Here is a 15,618-nt window from a genome sequence, read left to right on the forward strand (position 1 = left end):
GTCCAGGTATGATGTTAGGTGCAGTCCAAGTGTAGTGTTGGTGCAGTCCAGGTATGATGTTAGGTGCAGTCCAGGTAATAAGGTGCAGTCCAGGTGTAGTGTTGGTGCAGTCCAGGTATGATAGGTGCAGTCCAGGTATGATGTTATGTGCAGTCCAAGTGTTGTGTTGGTGCAGTCCAGGTATGATGTTAGGTGTAGTGCCCTGGAAAAACAATCTGCTGCCATCTACTGGTGCTAAAGTGTATTGCATGTTAAATGTCCCTTGGAGAAACATGCCAATATTTGGCAATTTTAATATCTTACTTTTCAAATGTTAGTAGCCCAGCTGTAATGTTTAGGCTTCTGGTTCAAAACTGAAGCTATATCCAATATGCACAAAGGATATCTGACTTTACTTTGAATTATTCTTAAATGGTTCAAGTTAGTGGTCCTGCTTTTTGACAATGTATTAGTATTATCAAGTATACATAGCACCAACATATTACATAGCACTGTACATATCAGTGCTATGTAATATGTCTTATCACTAACTGTCCTCCAGAAAAGCTCACAGTTTAACGCCCCTATCATCACCTACAAACACTTTAGGGGCTAGCCAATTAACCTTCCACATTGTTTCTGGGGGGAAAACCCATGCAAACAGGGGGATAACATACAAACTCCATGCAGATAGTGCCCTGGTTGAGTTTCAAATATGTGACCCTAATACAACAAGGACAGAGTTCTATTCTCAGTAATAGCTGACCTTCATCTGAAAATGCTTGTTGCTCGGCTGGCTTTAATAAAGTGAGCTATTGGCGCTAAACAAGCATGTGGCTGGTGAATTTAGAACTTCTGAGCTCATACATATTCTAGGACCCCAAATGCACCACCTAACATGCCAACCAGGCCATAGCTAATGTGAACCTGAAATAAAATAGATGCCGCCCCCAACTTCCATATTGCCAAATGCTCTGGCTCCCACCATGGCCGATCATGTGATCTAGGAGCCAGTAATGTAAATACTACTAAAGGAGGCTGCAGGACAAGGGGGTGATTTTGCTGAAGGTTCAATATAATGCTGCTATTTTATTAAAAAACCTAAAAAATTGCTTGCATGCTACAATCTATGAATCCATAATAGCCCAGGGGGAGAGGATTGAATTTTAGTTCCTGTGTATGGGACTTGTAGTCCTCCTGGGACTCAGCATGCTACAAATAAGTCTGTATCTAGAAAAAGGATCTCCCATAATGTATTGCAAGTGTTGTATGAATGTTAATGGAGCAGCCCATCATTACTGCACACACCGATAGGTTTCCATTGCCTTTAAATTAGACTGCAGTTCTTTGTGCCTTGTAAATATTTATAATTGTGTTTTTTTATGGCCAATAAAATTGTAAGCACTCATCTGCTATTGTTGTAAATTGTCCTTTGGCAAATACAGCACAGCTGCACAAAGGGAATGTATGTTAGGTATAGTATGCTCAGATCTAAAATACTAATCTTTTTAATCCCATAAATATAAAATAGTACATTTAAATATTTAGGGAGAAACTATACTCAAAAATCCCGCAGGGCAGTCTGATCACTCCGGGGGTGTCTTGCATCGGGTCCTGTGTCATTTCGGCATCCGCCCCAGAGCCGGCGATCTGGGCGCTGCCATCTTTGTCTTCTCTTCCGGGTTCTTCATCCTTCATCACCCGATCCAGGTGCGGTGTCGGGTGAAGTAGGATAAAAAAAAACTTGCCGCTCACTGCACATGCCTGAGATCAGCAAATTTTTCTCTTTGAGCAAAAAGGCTCCTTCTGCGCATGCCCAAAATGCTTGTGCATGCGCAGAAGGAGCGCCCAAGAGCCTCCCGGGAGGCTTCACGCTCCCATTCATTCTCGACCTCCTAGGCAGCCAGGCATTAGAGGGGTTTTCTACCCTTTTATGTAAAGTGAAAATTCTGAGTTTTGGTATGCTTTAACGTTTACCACTTGCAGCCAGTTGGTGGCTTTTTAAAGGAACTCTGTAACTGTTATTTAAACGGTGGATATGGGACACATATCAGAGAAGGTCTGTGGATCCCAAAATCATGCAGACAGCAATAGGCTTGAATTTTAGAAAACTCTATTTATAAAAGATTTCCCTGTCAATTTTTCCTGAAATTTGCTGAGAAGTAAAAGCAATTACTTGTTCTGCCATCTAGTGGCCACTTATCAAACTGCACATCTGTCACAATATGAAATGATGTATAAATGAAAACTATGAGCGAATTCAGAGCGAATTTATAGACAATTATTTTATAAATACCCCCATGGTATAATAGAAGCACCCTGTATTAAATAATAATTTGCTAAATAAGGATTTTGTGAACACAAAAATGTAGTTATTTCAAAACAGGAGGTATGTGTCTTTGCTATAAACAATCTAGAATGAATAATTTCCTAGTAAAAGACAATAAGCAGTTTTGAAAAAAAAAAGATTGAATTCACCAAAATCAGATATTTTCAGTTTTGCTGAGCCCATTAGAAGGTACTTTAAAAGAAGAAGAAAAACAGAATAAAAAAACAGAATAAAATATAAACTGACAAACAAAGTCCCCGGGTTAAGGACATCTGACATACGGACGCCTTCTAGATACGGGGCTTCCCTGTTCATTGTGTGCAGAACAGAGGCTTTATGGGGGAAGGGGGGCGGTTTGCACGACTTGCAGAAGAAATCTTTTGCTAAACACTGCTGAGGTTTTGGGTGATCCTACCGGGGTGAGCTCTTTCTGCAGCCTTTTGTAACTCTTTAATGAACAAGACAAATTCTGCAGTTGTTTCTTTTTGCATATCAAAGCACAGCTTGCTCCAGAAGTTAATAAATGTCTAGGCTCCATAAAAATTAGTTTTTTTTGCTTTGTTTGTAAATTAACTCACAGTGAGGATTTTATACAGTAACTGACACCATACTGCCTAATAATATGTTGAGACAAACATTTGTCCTTATTGCATTTAATAAAATAATGTACATGTTACGACTTACATACAAATTCAGTTTAAGAATGAACCTACAGTCCCTATCTCGTATGTAACTCGGGGACTACCTGAATATCTTCAAGTTCTCACTAGCAACAAAATGATATAAAATATTACTAAAGACACATTAGCAACAATGTATTAACAATATTGTAAATGTATAGAATGGCCACTAGATGGCAGTGTTTACCACCAGAATTTGGAAAGAACAAACTAGCAGAGTAACACCATTCAATATGAAAAAACTATACATATATATATATATATATATATATATATATATATATATAGATTAGTGTGTCAGGCTAATATTGTCAGAAGAGGGAGGCACACTTTTATGGCTATTTAAAAAAAATTAAATAAATAATAAGTGAAAAAAATTACTCTGGAAATGCTGAATCTGTGTTAAGGTCAAGTGCTCTTTCCTATCCCATAATAAACCAAGGCATCCTTTATATTTTTCAAAAATGAATCAATGGACAAACAAGGCATAAGAATGGCTATTTTCCAAAGTGGGGTTTCTGAACTAGGGTTCTCCAGTGGTTGCTAGAAATGAGCTTGTACCCCCCCATTGTGGAGGCAAACTATTCCGCCAACTGTTCAGCAACCAGGCTGAATATATATACAATGATATACAATATATGGAAGAGCTTGTGAGATCAGATGACCCGTCTTCACGCAGACCAATGCGAACCTGGTTTTCCTGGGACGACTTTAGGACCTCTGCGGATTTTTTTCGACTTCTCCGTCCTCCTGCACAGGACCTAAGTGTTTGGTGTTTGACGGTTTTTCCACATCCCCACCTCCCCTCTCCTCCCCTATGTGTCCTTCCACCCTCACTCCTATTCTTGTCTAACTCTTTCTTTATAATTTCTTTCCTACTTTCTTTTCTTATCATTATTATAAAATCGGTGACCAATGAGACTTCAACGAGGTCATTACGTTCCGTTTACAGATTGCTTATTGAGTAAATGTTTATTTTTCCAAAATGTAGAATGCTGTATATTGTATTTCCATACTTTTTCCTCTCTTTTCATAATGTATATTGTTACAGTACTGTTTACCTTGTTTTTGTTCAACTTCATAATACCCTCAGCCTGACGGATTAGGCACTGTAAATGTCTGTTTTTTGGTTGCTAATAACTAATACACTAATCTAATCTATGATCAAAATGCGTAGTACAGAAGAGAAATTTTTTTTCCTTGGGAAGAAGGAAAGATGTTGGGCCAATATTAGAGCATGGCATTTTTTCTTGTGAGACTTTTCAGATGAACTTTGCTTCTGGCATTCTCGTGAAAATTTCTTCAAAGTTCCGATGGTTCCGCAAAATTTCGACGAAATGTTGCGAAACCATTGGAAATCACTATAGGAGGATTATCATGGCTGTCATTGAGCGAACCCCAGGAACTTCAGGTCACAATGGGGGCAAGTCCTCTAACCTGTAGTGCCCAGGGATCTCTCACTGAGAGGAGAATTATCTCCGCTGTATTTATGAATTCGGCCCGTGATAATCCTTCTCTGAGTGAGAGATCCGCCATGGCTGCATTCATTGAGAACAATAGTGCGATACCATTGAGTTAACCTCTAGTGCAGCCAATCGCACACTGTTTTAAAAAGTGGGGTTTTTTTATTTAAAATTCGATCTTGATAGGTGAATTTACAGCGGCCGTTCCTGCTTAAAATTCAGTAAGATCGCGTTTTCAATTCGCAAGATCAAGTTTTAAATTCTCGCTTGCTCATCCCTTTTTGCTTGAAACATGTTTTTAAAAGAGAAACTTGTGAGAAGCAAACCTGGATCAACTGTTTCCTAAACATTTGACCAAATAAGATTTATTGGGATTCACCTAGCATCCCATAGTCAAATTCACCTTATTTACAATAAGTTATCTGCTGGCAGCCATCTAATCTCCCATGTACAGTATAGCATTGGATTTACCTGCAGGCACACCTGCAATCAGTAGCTCTCCGTGGTGTTAAAACAATTTCAGCACTTGGAGAGTTAGGTGTAATTTTTTAGAATTTTTGGCCAAACATGAAGTTGATCTGTAAGAGCAAGGGAGCTGTGAGCGTGCAACCCTCCCTCCATACAATTTTGCCCAAGATTTCTTTTAAAAGGAGATTGAGTTTTTTTTTTTTTCAAATTTACAATATACCAATGTATAGTACACAGGAAGACAGAAGAGTGTTTTTTTTTGGCAAAGTATATTGAACCAGTATATTGAGAATTGTTAAACAAAGGTTGATTTCAACAAATGTTACAAAGCAATTTTAGGCTCTCTCTTTCCCCTCCGTTACGTGGGAGACATATATCTATATATATAAAATTGGATGTATGTATAGTATGAATGTATGTATGTGTGTATGTTTCACCAGCACTCAAAACGCATGGAGACATTTCAACCAATATGACTGAGACTCATATGAGTGCACCAGTCATCTTTGTACAGCGCTGTGCTATATGTCAGAGCTATATTTGGACGTATGTATGTTTTACCATCACTCAGAAATGCATGGAGACATTTCAAGCAAACTTGCTAGACATATGACATATTTTTACATACTTTTTTTTGGACTATAATATAAGATTGCAATAAATAATTACCCGAGCAACGCCGGGTAATCAGCTAGTTTGATATAACTAAACAAATATTCCTATACATTGAAATTAAAAGTTCTGTACTAGTGGTCCTGCTGAGGTATATCACTTGATGAAGTTTACATCAATTCTAAGTGTCTTAAGCCTGACGCATTTCGCCTAAGGGGTTGGCATATCTCTTTCGAAGGCGCCTTTGCATACCTCTTCCTGATCCTAGAACACAAGAAGGAAAACTAACCCTCAACCTTCTCTTATCTTTCTAAAAGACAATGGTACAAACAGTGCATAAACAATACAACAGAAAAGGAAGTAATATCAAAGTAACAAACTCCCAGCAGAACTCCTAATCTGAAGTATAAAGTCAGATATGATGCCAGGGGAGACAACAATAGTAGTCTATATACCATGAAGGGTCCAGAATGATGCCGAAGGAAAGAAATTAGTTGAGTAGGTGGATGGAAGCAAGAGAAAGAAATGGTGGTGGTTGGGGATGGACAGCTCATTCCAGAGGTCTAGTCAAGAATGTAGGCTTAAAAAAAAAAATCTATAAAAGCAGCAGCATAACCCTGATGGGAACGTTCAGGACCCAAAGGATCATATAATCAGTCTAAACTTGCCATATTTGTCAAAATTTTGTTGGCCATTTGCACCGCAGTGCTGGTTTTTTATAGATCCAGCACCTGCAGATTTGACATCAGGCAGCAATGAGCTCACTGCCACCGCACATTTTCAATGGGGTTCCCATGGGTAGAAACTACTTGTAAAGATTCCCTGGCATAAGGAAACAGTAACCACACTTCAACCACACTGCCTGTCTAAACATAGCATCAATTCTGGCCAAGGTTCCAATCAGACACAGGGTATCTAAAAAAGGTCTCACTATTGCTGTTTCTTTAGTAAATCCATAGTGCTCTGGTAATCCTTTATCGAGTATTACTGGTTTATTTGTTAAGCAAACATTTTCTATTTAGAAAATGTATATATACACAGAATATATATACAAAGCATCTGTTACAAACATAATGCTAAAATAAAAATGGAATACAATTCACCTAATACCTTCAGAGCTTGCCATAAAGGTGGAACTAAACCTACAATGAAAAAAATGTTCACTCTGCTTACTGCACATCTGTAATATGCTGAGAATTGAGTTGGGGGCCAGAACAACAAAACTCATTGTGCATGCACAGGAGTCGTCATCAGTGATCACTAAAGCTGCGTACACACGCCAGATTTTTATCGCCCGATAATCGGCATCGGCCAGATATCGGGCGAAAATCTGCCGTGTGTACAGTCGGTGTCGTCCATCGTCTGAACGACCGTCCTGGCGGATCCACGGACGATGGACGACAACCGATCCTAATGAAAGGGAAGGGGGAGAGCGCGCAGCAGGGTGTCGCTCCGTCGCTCTCCCCCTCCCCTCTCCATAGAGCATGAACGGTGCTGTATGTACAGCACCGTTCATGCATCGTGTAGTCCTTTGTCACTATCCTTTCCAACGACAAAAATTGCAAGTGTGTACGCGGCTTAATGATTGTCTATGAAATGCAAAAATGTTACTTTTATTATTAATAATATTAAAAGTATTATTATAGTGCCAACATATTTTGCAGAGCTGTACATTTAATAGGGGTTGCAAATGACAGACAGATGCAGACAGTGAAACAGGAAAGGGAGAAGAGAAGAAGCCTAGAAGAGCTTACAATCTAAGAGAAGGGAGTTTTTGTAGGCAAAAAGTCAATGCAAGTCAAAGTCAATACAAAAGTCAATGTTTTTGCATCTCATTGAAAATCTCTAGCTGTCATCAAAGGACCAAAAAAAGTCACCAGATGCAAGAAAAGATAAAATCATTGGTGGATACATGAGTAAAAGGGAATGTGGACCCCCAATTGCTGGAGGAGTTACCTCCAGCGAATAAGTCTGCCATAATGTATAAGTATGTTGTAAATATTTGCACATCTCGGCAAATGCTTTAGGATACTGCAGAAACTTTTGTTCCTCCTAAACTGAAGTAATAAAAGACAATTCTTTCAGGCTGAAAGTCTGCAGAAAAATTATGTAAGCAACACGTGTGAGATTATGAGTTTATTGTCCTTCCAGGTTTGACAGATGGTAAATGGCAAAGCAGCATTCTGCTAATTGTCCTCATATTGATTCAGCTCCTCCTGACCTTACAATGACTGTCTACATCAAACAAGTGTACAGTACAATATGATACACGTTTCAAATCGCTTCTGTTATCAGCTGACTTTTACAGCCACCATGTAGTAAAGTAAATCTTATCCTGGCCACAGGACTTCCGTACCTGGTGTATAATTATTACCCCTAATGATCAACTGGCAACCACCAAAGATGGGCACCATGAAGCCTGGCACTACCTAATACACTCTAGCTGGGATTTGATAGTTAACAACAATATAGGCAATGAGGTTACAAATTGTAATAAATAAGTTTGTTTCCCTCTTCTGTCCATTTTAACTTAATTTTGAAGATGACGGGTTTAGAGTAATTCTTGAATGCTTTTTATAATTTCATAGACATATAATCATCTCTCCCTTTCTATGTATGTTTGAAAAGAGGTTTCTCTATTACGAAGACCACTTGTTTACCCCAATTGTATCTTCTACCTGTAAAGTGATTACGCAAAGGCATATTCCTATCCAATAAAGTGTAAAGAACTTTGCTAAGTTTGGTTTGTTAAATACAATTAAGAATATTTTGTTTGTTTGCAGGATTACCAGATCATTTTCTGTAGTGAGCTGAAACATAGCTTCAACATCAATGGCACAGTGATATTTTATATAAAACATGTTACATTGTTATTTTATATTTTATATAAAATATTATATAAAATATGTTTATTTTATAACATTGTCAAATCATGAGAAATCATTGCACAAAATAATATATATATAAATAACACAACATATTTTTAGCAATGCATTTTTTGCTACATTTGTAGCGGTGTTATCAATAAAGGCCAAACAGGCATTCTAAACCTTCCCAAAGTGTTTCTATTGCTGTATGTGCTTTTCTTATTTTAATACAAACAGCAACATCTAACCAGTTCTTCCACACACACAAAGCATGAAGGGAATGCTGGGTTTTTTATAAGTAAGCCTAGAAAATTTTGCACATTGATTCTCATGGAGGTATAAAAAAATAGAAAAGCAAATAAAAATATGTGATTGACATTACCTTTGTGGAAATCACATCACTTCTGTTCTGTTTTGTAAAAGATTAGTGACATTTAGTAAATTCAGTTTGGAAAAGAAATATCATATATGCAATAGGTATTAAGTTTAAATAAAACCAAAGGAAGAAAACACATTTGACACAAACTGAACACAACCGAGAAATTCTCAGACACTGGGATGTAAAGTGTAATCTCTATGCCGCCATCTGAGCCCAGAAAGCAAAGGGTGACACTGGATCAGCCAATATTACCCAGGGTTCCATGGAACTTTGAGGTTCTTCTAGAGGTTGGCCGGAGTTCCTCAAACTGTGCCTGATTCACTTCTCATTTTATGATGTCTGTATATTTTTGGGGCCAACACCATTTGATTGAACTAGCTGCAGGATCCTAATGATGTTTTTAGGTGACTTTGAAGGTGGTATTCTAGGAACTATTGTAAGTGCGCATTTTTTCTACTGGCCACCAAGGGCTTTTTCTTACATGGACACCCAAAAAATGGTTTTAGGGATCTTCAGGGGTTAAAAGGTTTCAATTGATGATGCCAAATTATTCTACCACAATCATATTGTGTAATTGCATAATATTTGGAATATTGCCCTAAAGCTGAACTCAAATTTTTCAACCAATTGAATTCTGGCAAATTCAAGCGTCTCTATTGTCTGTTAAATTTGTTCATATTGGAGGTCATTATTATTATGGATTTGGCAGAAAAGATTGACAATTACAGAGAAATAACATGTATAACATTACAGGCTGAGGAAATGTGAACTCTGCCTGTCACTTTGTAAAAACACAAACAGGATTAAAGTTGTCAAGAAATCTACGAGCAATGGCTGTTCAAAGCCTTATAAATGGTTTTATCAGCAAAAGACTGTTTTGTATCGCTGGTTACCACCATTAAACAAACAGTCGTCAGTTCTGTGCTATTCAAACTCAGAAATCTGATCTTTAACAGCAGCTTTTTGTGGTTCAAGAGTTGAACTTTAAAGAGGACCCAATCTCTATTGACCAGTGCTTCCCAAGTAGGGTTCCTCCAGAGGTTGCTAGGGGTTCCTTGAGCAATGAGTAGATTGTGACTTGCAGGTCAGTTTAATTCAGGAGTCTGCCAACTCCGGCCTATAGGCCAGATACCGCCTAGCCAGTAGTCTGTTATGGCCTAACGCCCCCCTGGTCGTTACGGCCTAATCTAGGCCGGCAGGGGTCGGCATCCCGCATCGCCGGAGCCGCATGCGGCTCTTGAGCCTCCTTGTTATGCCTCCCTTCCATATTTACCACAGCTGGCATTAACACCTCCACCGCTAGGGTAAGGGGACATTTCCTCTCCTCTGCATGCATTGGGATTTCCTTTCAGGGACGTTCCTGGTGTGGGGCAGAGACATCAGCTCAGGACTCGACCTCCTAAAATGGCATAGTAGCCAAAAAAGTTTGCTGACCCCTGGTTTACCATTGATGTTTTTGGCTATCTGTAAAGGTGACATTTTTCCCAATGGCCAGTAATGCAAGAGGCATTCTTCCTATTGACCACCATGCTAACATACTGTGAGCTGTGACTATAGCAATTACAGCCCGGGTTCCCTAGCACCTTAAAATTGCATCAAAGGTTCCTCTATGTTGAAAGGATTGAAAAAGTCTGCTATAAAAAGGCAGGGTAAAGAGAAATGGCAAGCCACCATTATTATCTATAATCTCCCTGCAGGTGATCTTATCCTCCATTACTGACTTACCATGCCTTGTTCTGCACTGTGTAGGCCATTATGTTAGAATCAGGGCTTTGCTTCCTTAGACCAGTGCCCCCAGCAAGAAGAACAGTAATGACATCACCAAATCTTTTAGTTCGGAATTACATTAACAGATCTGTCTGTGAAGGTTCTCAATTTTTATTATTATTACACAGTATTTATATAGCGCCATCATATTATGCAGCGCTGTACAAAGTCGATAGTGATGTCACTAACTGTCCCTCAAAAGAGCTCACAAGCTAATGTCCCTACCATAGTCATATGTCCTTAATGTGGTCTAAGGTCAATTCTGAGGGGAAGCCAATTACCCTTACTGCATGTTTTTGGGATGTGGGAGGAAACCAGAGTACCCGGAGGAAACCCACACAGACACGGGGAGAACCTGCAAACTCCATGCAGATAGTCCGTTGATCAATTCAACATCATTGTCTTTGGCTTGTTCTTATAATAATTAAGACATTTGTCAGCTTTCTAAGCTGTTACATAATTTTTGAATTATTTTAAGTTTTGGAGTAGAATTCCAAAGTAGACTTTTTGTCATGTTTTATTATTTTCTGTTTCCTAGATCCACCCATCTGTTTGACCTAGTGATCATTGAAAAAATGAGGGAATTGGAAAAAAATGGGAATCCCATTAATTTTAAAGTGATATTCTATCATTTCCTGTTGAATTTGCAGAACAAGAAGCAAAATCTACATAATTTTTTTGTGGTGTATGCTGTAGAGCAACTCACATCCTATTAAGTTCCATGTCACACTACTGATCCTATTGGTGATACAAAGCAGCAGCAATGGGAATACAAAAGAAACCCCCCGAACCTGCTTTGGTATTACTTCCTGGCTGGAGCACTGCTAAATGTTTTCTGCCAGTATAAGAGAAATAATGGGGTAACACCTGACTGCTTCCATCAGTTAGAAGGTGATTGTGTAGGAGCAGATGGGTATTCTTTCTGCTCATCTAATAAATAGCTAATATTACTTACTGCCTTGGCAGCTATCAATATTATGTTCCTACCACAGTCAGTCACATTGAACATTGGGAATAATAAAAAGCTAACTTAGTACTTCTTGATTCTCCTCTGTTATTCACTTTGCACCAATACATCATATTCACATCTTCCCCTCAATGATATATGCTATATAGAAAAACGTACAGGTCAGCTATTGATAGATCAATTGTACAGAACATACATAGGGCAAATTGCCTGTGAAGAATGATCTGTTCTCTGATATCCAGGTCATTGTATATCTAGTAGTAAATAGTTACATTCCAATGGACTTGTTTTTGTAATGTTGAAGATGTTTTGCAGTCTTCCAAACTGCTTCATCAGAACTGAGCTGCAAAACATCTTTAACAATACAAGACAATACAAGACAAGTCAATTTAAATGTAAATAACTCCTACTAGACATAAATCAAATTATTCTTTCTAATAACTTTCTATTGGGCAACTAAACTCTTGGGTGGTACTTTGTTTAGTTTTGTACAATTGTAACTTAGTAAAACAGAATATGAAAAAAGAAATGTTGGAGCATGTCTTAAGTGTACACTTGGACTTTGATAGAACAAATAGGATGTAACACTTGGTCAGAAATAAAGTCATTCTTCTGTACTGTGTCCTACAGCTATGAAATGTAGCTTAACTTTTATTACATTTCTGTAATACTGACATTCCACTCTAAATAGGTATTTATGTAGGTCATAAAACACATTGAAGTTGATTTAGTAAAGGAATTTAAACTGCTCACATAGCAAAGTGAATTATTACCTTGCAAGGGATATTTCACTTAGCTTAGTAAATGAGATGAAGCCTTGGTGACTTCAACTATCCTATTTTATATTTCATAAAACTAAGTATTCATAGAGATAACTGTGTTAACTGTGTATGGGTTTCAGTTCCCAATGCGTTTCACCTAATGGGCTTCTTCAGGGGATTACGAGAACCATGAAAAAAACATTAAAAAAAATAGCATATCATAGTTGCTGCAGACGTTACATAAACAATGTATTGATATATAGCATCAGAATCAGATATAAAATGGTTCTCATAAAATTAACTATATGCATACATATACAAACAATACATATATTAGATTCAAATCATATTATTGTTAATCAACAAAAAAGAATACAATGGGTGCCAAGGTTTGTGTATGTCTGAAAAAAGATCCCAAAGAGCAGTGATTGAGGGGAGAATGAAGGAGGTGGGGGAAAAATAATTCTCTCCTCTCAATCACTGTTCTTTATTTGTGATCTTCTTTTGGACTTTTTTTTTTATCCAATGTAAAGTGTGAACTTTTTTTTGCACACAATTTTTTGTGTTTTTTTTTTTAGAAAAAACAAGATTTTTTTAAAATGCACATAGTACAAGAATTGTACTGTGATTCCTTGCTATGTACACTGAGTGGGCTCCTAATGGCTGGCACACCATACAACACCATGTACATAGTAACCGTCTGATATGTACTTTAGTTGGTAGTTACCAACTATAAAACTCACATTTCTGAGCCGAATTGTAAACACAGAAAACTTCTTTCACAAGCTTTGTCCGTCGCTGCAATGCAAATACAAATTGATATTACTGTACATACAGCACATAGTCATACAGAATATTGAACACATGTGTACAGGGTCTTTGGACTTCCAACTAATCGATTACCAATTGGAAAACGACTGGATCAATCTGTTGAAAGTAAAATTGACAGCTGTTTTGCTCATGTGGGGCAAAATTATCAGTGAACCTCTTAATGTGCACCATTCCTTAGTTTAGGACTGCTCCTTATACTCCCCTTTCTGTCCTCCATGGCTGCACCCTCTTGGGAGAGGGACATTTGTGGGTTTGATGGATCATGGAAACACTATTTACTTTATTGCTTTAAATTGACATTAACTTTAGGTATTTTTTTATATCTGTGATTTTTTTTTCTTTTGCTGTTTATATTTTGTTAATCCAAATATTTCTATTTATATGTTTACATATGTTCAAGGCCGTGTATGTGTGTATATTATTATTTATTTCTAACAGTTGTAGATTACATTGATACATTTAGGCAAGTATGTGTAGGTACAAATGTAATAATAAAGTCCGCTTACTGTTATTTCAAGTCTCAAATCTCCCGATAACAAGGACAGAAAGGCACGCAATGTCAGTGGGTCCTTTATGCTACAATTACAGCATTTACAGGGAACTTTACCTTTGGAATTATTTCTTTCTTCACTATCCTGTAAAGTCTTCGCTGCAGTCCACAATGAATCAGCGTGACTTGTGTCCTGTTTTCTTCTTCCACCCAGGATTCGGCGGGAAAGCAAGGAGGAGTAATCCGAGTAATACGTTTGAAGCTAGGAATATTACTCGTTGATAGTAACTTTCACTAGTTTTTGTTCCTTGAATATTGAATGCACCGTATTATGTTACTCAAAAGTATTTTGTCATTGTCACGGGCTTCTATTGCTTTGTGCTCACTGAACGCTTCACCATATTGTACGCGAAAGTTCTCGTAATACAATAAAAATAAAATACATTAAAAAATATGTATATAAAAAATGTTCAAATTATAATAAAAATTATTGGATGCGTTGGGCTTCATGGGCCCCCTTGAGCTCCGGAGCAATGAAGCTTCATAGGCTCCGGAGCGATGAAGGGCTGCACCCCCATCTCCACGGGCCTGCATGTGTTTGGGAAAAAAATTACATCATTGGAGTGTATTAGTATTATGTATGAGTTCAGGTTAGCAGCATTTTATTTTACGTCATTTACAACCTCTGAGCATCCAATGTCAAACAATAGGCACCCAGGTGCAGTTGTGGATGGTACACACTCTTTTCAAGGGATTTCCAGTGCAGGTTTTTACAAACAAAGCCTGTCAGATTGATTTTTTTCTGTAATTGTAAAAAATGTTTTCAAACAAAGTTGCAAAAAGAGCCCAGAAGTAAAAAAAACACACACAAAGTCCAAGGAGTAAACTGGGAATTGGTATGGGTGTGACGCTGGGGGCGGTGATGCCGAGCTGGGTCAAGAGTCAGAAAACGATTGCGATGTTCAAGCAACAATCCAAGCTTATTCTAAACTTTTTGAATGTTTGCTTAGGAAAGGAGAGCTTTATAATGGGGACCTTCCATTTGAAAATGAAAACCTTACAGTATTTCTACCTCCTGTCAATTTCCCCCAGGAAGCAGATTAGAATTCTGTGAAACACAGAAAGTAAATTGATTAGGAAGATTATTTAATTATTAATTATTTTATTGGTATACTTCTTGTATGGCACATAAACAATGCAGGTATGTTATGAAATGGATAGATATTTTCATAATAAATTGCTGTTTGCTTACTTTGGATCATGGGTTATTGCTATTAAACTACAGACTTTCAGCTTTAATGCAGTGGGTTGATTGACAAAAAGATTGCATAGATTGTTCAACTGCATCCGAGTTTCATTTAAAATTATTTATAGACCTAACTGTACATTTTATTGGACAGAAATTACACACATACAAATATTGTTTAAAACTTCCATATCGCATAGTAGGGCTACAGAAAAAAAATACAAATAATAGTATGAAATTGCAATATTCAATAACACAAACAATAATATTCAGTGTAAAATTAACAAAAAAAGAATAAAACAAAAAAGAGAAGGGAAAGATCATTTGATGAGTTTAAACTGCAAAATATATGGAATGCTTCATGAATATGTGTGAAATCCTTGTGCAGTGGCCATGCTAATCTTCTCTGTAATGTTCCAATTTTAGTATATGTCCTGCCGAAGGAACAAATTTCTGTATTTTATATTCCAATCTCAGATCAAAACTCTTATCCAACATTACTATAATCCAATAGGCCAATTCCAATTTCCAAATCTGGTCAAATTTCTTTACTGTCCACACTGGGCACAAAGACAATAATGAAAGACCCACAAAGGTTCCTTATTTACAGGTAAACTAAAGCTGTTTGCGGTTTAAATGTGTGCTCTTACCTATATGGTTGAGGTCAGGGTGAGTTTGGATTCCATAGCTGATGAAGCTTGGTATTATAGGAAGGTTTATGTTTACCAGCTTTGTGTTTCACTAGTCACACAGACACCCTAGATTGTGATATCACCACA

At 37.5% G+C, this 15,618-nt stretch overlaps 1 non-coding gene across 1 annotated transcript; it reads right to left on the reverse strand.

The window, feature by feature from the left end:
- Positions 1-15,182: 15,182 nt before the first annotated feature.
- Positions 15,183-15,286, reverse strand: LOC140321940 (U6 spliceosomal RNA). Its single transcript, XR_011919062.1, has one exon. It is a non-coding gene; the product is annotated as a U6 spliceosomal RNA (small nuclear RNA).
- Between the last annotated feature and the right edge of the window lie 332 nt (positions 15,287-15,618).

This window comes from Pyxicephalus adspersus, chromosome 1 (assembly GCF_032062135.1).
Source record: "Pyxicephalus adspersus chromosome 1, UCB_Pads_2.0, whole genome shotgun sequence".
Lineage (NCBI taxonomy): Eukaryota > Metazoa > Chordata > Amphibia > Anura > Pyxicephalidae > Pyxicephalus > Pyxicephalus adspersus.